Genomic DNA, 5,172 nt, shown 5'->3' on the forward strand with positions numbered 1-5,172 from the left:
AAAGCGCTTTACAACAACCAAAGTTGATCAAAGTGCTACACACAGTTAAAAACAACCATAAGATAAAACATATACATCTAAAATATATTACAGTTGTCGATTTCCAGGGAGTCACAGCTCTATGTGTCAAAGGCCAATTGAAACAAATGCGTTTTCAGCCTGGCTTTGAACAGGGGCAGGGATGAGATGGAGCGTAACTCCAGAGGAAGAGAGTTCCAGAGTCTAGGACCTGCGACGGCAAAGGCACGATCACCCCACTGTCTATAGCTCGACCTTGGAACCACCAGCAGGTGTTGGTCTGAAGAGCGCAAGGCTCTGCTGGACTGGTGAGGGGTCAAAATGTCACAGGTAAATCGGTGCGAGGCCATGGATTGAACTAAAGGTGAACAAGAGTTTAAATTGTATTCGGAACTGAACTGGGAGCCAGTGGAGGGAGTAAAGAACTGGTGTGATATGGTCGTGTTTGAGAGTGCTGGTCAGAGGCGAGCAGCCGCATTCTGCACCAGTTACAGACGGTAAAGAGAGGCTTGACTAAGTCCAGTGTATAGAGCATTACAATAGTCCAGACGTGAACTGACAAAAGCATGGATGGTTTTCTCAAAATCTCTGCGGTTTAGTAAAGGTTTGACCTTAGCTAACTGTCTCAGTTGGAAAAAGCTTGCTCTAACCACGGAGTCAATTTGTTTATTAAATTTTAAATCTGAGTCAAAAATCACACCCAGATTCCTAACAGTGTGGTTGGGCTGAGAGCCAAAATAAGTGATGTTTTTAACTGAAGTCACAGGCAGATAGATTTGTAAGTCATCCGCGTACATATGAAAGGACACATCCTGATGAGCAATAACAGAACCTAATGACATAATGTACAACGAAAAAAGGGCAGGGCCAAGAATTGAACCCTGTGGCACACCAGAGGTCAGAGGAGCTGGTGAAGAGGAGACGTCGTTAATCATAACAGTAAAAGACCTATTTGAAAGATATGACCTGAACCACTCCAGTACAGGTCCCTGGAGACCCACCTGCTGGGCCAGGCGGGTCAGCAGGATGGAATGGTCCACTATATCAAATGCTGCAGTGAGATCCAGCATAACCAATAGCGCAGGTGTCTTGGAGTCCAGAGGCAACAGGATGTCATTCTGCACTTTTAAAAGTGCCGACTCTGTGCTATGGCGCACTCTGAATCCGGATTGAAATTTATCATAAATTTGATTCTGAACCAGGAATGAATTTAACTGAGTGAAAATAAGCTTTTCAAGAACTTTGGAAAGAAAGGGCAGATGGGACACCGGTCTGAAATTTGACAGCACAACGGGGTCTAGGTTGGGTTTTTTGATAAGTGGCCTGACCATGGCCTGCTTAACAACAGTTGGCACATTGTATTATCGCTTTCTGATCTATATCGAGTAAACCTTACTCCTTTGATAGATAAGACAGCAGCTGATTTTGCACGTTGGTCCACTTTGTCTATTTCGCTCGCTGGTCGAATAAGCTTGGTGAAGATGGTAATTCTTCCTAAGTTTCTTTACATGTTTCAACACCTCCCAATTCGTCTTAACAAGTCCTTTTTTGTTAAATTGGACAGCATGATTTCAAACTTTTTATGGGCTGGAAAGCCTGCCAGAATTCGTAGGTCTGTTTTACAGCTTCCCAAAGAGAAAGGAGGATTTCCCCTCCCAGTTTTTAAATATTATTACTGGGCTGCAAATGTGCAGAAACTGTTATTTTGGATGAATGAAGAAGATTCTATGCCGGTCTGGGTGCAGTTAGAGAGAAAGTCCTCTCAGTTTTCACTTCGTTCAGTCTTGTGCTCACAACTTCCTCTTCCGTGCTTAACTAACTGTCCTGTTGCATCTACTTCTTTGAATATGCAGTCAACTTAGGAAGCAGCTTGGCCTTTTGAACCCATCTGCCCTGATATCAGTGTTTAAAAGCTGTATGTTTGGACCATCCCAACATTTAGCATGCAAAGTTTGGCATGATAATGGGATTACGTCAGTTATAGATCTTTATACTGATAACATATTCTCATCCTTTGAACAGTTGTCTGTCAAACATCACCTTCCAAAACACAATTTTTTCTGTTTTTTTCAAGTCCGTGACTATGTTAAGAAGCTGTTTTCCCACTTCCCGAATCGCCCTCCAGAGACCCTATTAGACTCTCTCCTTTCAGTTGATCCCAGTCTTAGAGGGTGTATTTCAGTGCTCTACAAGTTTATTTGTTCAGAAACGTTAACACCTGCAAATGTAGTCAAAACAGCTTGGGAAGAGATTCTTAACATTGTATTTACAGAGCAACAATGGACTTCTGCACTGACCCTGGTTTACTCATCTTCCATCTGTGCCCGTCATAGACTAATTCAATGCAAAGTTGTTTACAGGGCTCACTATACTAACTCAAGACTAGCAAAAATGTATTCTTCTGTAAATGATGCCTGTGGCAAATGTCAACTTTCCCCTGACAATCATTCACACATGTTCTGGTTGTGTCCTACGTTGACACCATTTTGGACAGAAATTTTTAATTCCTTATCTGAAGCATATGGTTTTCTGGTTGCTCCAAATCCAATTGGTATTCCTCCGCCTCTAACCTGCCTAAGGAATGAAGCGGGCTATAGCATTCACCACCCTGCTCACTCGAAGGTTGATCCTACTTAATTGGAAAGTCTCTCATTCCCCTTCACATGTCCGCTGGGTACGTGAGGTGCTCTACAAACTTAAAGTAGAAAAGTTGAGGTTTTCTCTTAGAGGCTCCATCAATTCATTTTATGCTACATAGGACCCTTTTCTTAGGTATTTTGACTCCTCAAATCTTCTGGACACCGAGGATAATTAAATATCTAACTCTCAAACATATTTTCCCGGTATCTGTACTTACCTATCTATATTTATATTCTTAATTATTCTTTTTTTTCTTTTTACCTTTATTACCGTGTTTTCCCCCCCTCTATGTTATTTTATTTATTTTGTTTATTTTATTTTTATTATTTGTTTACTTATTCATTTTTTTTTCCCCTCTGGCCTGAGGGTGGGAAGGGAGGTTAGGGTGGGTTGGGGGTTGACAGAATTGTTATGCTGCAATTGTGTTCATACCCTTGAATCTGTCATAACAATGTCTGTCTTATGTTCAAAATGTTCAATAAACAAAGTTGAAAAAAAAAAACAGTTGGCACAGACCCTATAAAGTAGTATATGCAAGTATGTTTCAAGTATACTTTATATACTTATAAGTACTATTTTTTGGTAAGGGATAGCCTTAGACAGGTATTGAAAAAATGAAGAAGAGATGGTCCAACTGTGTCAAAAACCTGCTTAAGCACCCTAGATGGAATAATATCCAAAGGACAATTAGTAGGTTTCAGTTTCTGTACCACATCGGAGAGCTGTGAGAGTGACACTGGATTAAATGTACTAAACACAGCAGGAGCAACAGGGGCGTGATGGAGGTCTAGAGCATTTAGTGAATTGTTTATGCTCTGTCTAACCAAGGCCACCTTTTCAACAAAATAATGGAGGAAATCATCACAAGTTGATTTTGTTGCATTCTTAAATGCATTATCCAATGAATTTATAACTGACTGAATTGTATTAAACACTTGGAGCGATTACAGTTGGCAGAGATGACACTTGAAAGATATTTACATTTGGCCTCTTTAACAGCATTCTGATAGTCTGAGAGACAGCCTCTTAGAATCTCTAGTGACACATGCAACTTATCTTTCTTCCATCTACGTTCAGCCTGCCTGCAACGCCTTCTTAAGGCGCGTGTGGTGTCATTCAACCAAGGATCTGGTTTTGGCTTAATGGACCTCCGTTTAAATGGTGCAACAGAGTCTAATATTCCTGAGCAGGTGGAGTTAAAAAAGGAAAGTAATTCCTCTGGGCCCAAGAAAGTTAACCCTCTCTGAGCTGCAAAATCAGAGTCCAGGAATGGAGTTATCCTTTCACGTCCCTCCATTCCTCTTTTCTTGTAAACCCCATTAATGCCGTGTCATTTCAGATAACAAAACTTATGTTATCGATGTCCTTATTTCACTATAGTGGCCGAGTGTTCAGTGCATTTGCTTCCAAAACACAAAGTTCCTGGCCATTGTTGCCCATTCCCCATCTAATGTGGAGCTACAAACTGGTGCCAAATCAACACGTAGATCCATTTCAAATCTGTTGTGGTAACTTTAAGTGGCGACTGATACATTCCATTTTCACAAAGTTATTTGTAAGGCATCCAATAAGAAAAACCACGACTTTTCCAAGATAAAGAAAGACCATCATGGTGTCAAAGGTGCAGTACTAATAGCAATTTGTGGTTTGTGTACAGTGCCACAGAGTTTATGGCAATATAACATTGTCATCGTCATGCTCAGGACAAGCAGCCTAAGATAGATGACTGCAGTTGTTTGTTTGGGTGTCTATACAGGGGTTCCCAAGTTCGGTCCTCAAGATCTTCCTTCCTGACACTTTTAGTTGTCTCCCTGCTCCAATACACCTTATTAAAAGCCTGCTAACAAGTCTTTCTTTGGAAGCAGGTGCGTTTAATAGAGTGTATTTTACTCTAAAATACACTCTATTATAGAGTGAAATGAGCTCTACTGTCTTGTAAATCAAGTATTTATACTCCAATAAGAGTTGATTTAGCACTGTGATAAGAGTATATTTAACTTTACTTGGACTGGGACCAAATGTTATCCTGGTAGAGTGTATTTTATTTCACAAAATTTACTGTGCATATATCTATTATTGCATATCTGACTGTCTCCAAGCTGTTCCCAAGTGTTGGGGGAGGGAAAAAAATTATACAACAGATTAATGCATCAGTATTTTGGACAAACTAAAAGGGATTTGTAAATAATAAACAATAACAACAGAGTGAATAACTATGTAAGTTATGGAATTTTGAAGCCAATTAGAAAATACCCCTTATGTACCTGTTACTAACATGCTTGCTCAGTAAAGTGAGATTGAACATAGCAAAATGACAAACTTACAAAGTAGAGGAAGACAAATTGTCAATTTTAAGAAATTCTAACCAAAGAACAACAAACACTTGTTTCATGAACAAAAGGTGAGCAATCAACAAAGTTTATGGAATTCCTTTTCAAAACAAATTCTTCCCGTTTACAGTTCCAGCCTTTGCATAATCAGAGTGTGATATTTAAATTAAAACTGTACAACTAA

Source organism: Thalassophryne amazonica, chromosome 12 (assembly GCF_902500255.1).
Source record: "Thalassophryne amazonica chromosome 12, fThaAma1.1, whole genome shotgun sequence".
NCBI lineage: Eukaryota > Metazoa > Chordata > Actinopteri > Batrachoidiformes > Batrachoididae > Thalassophryne > Thalassophryne amazonica.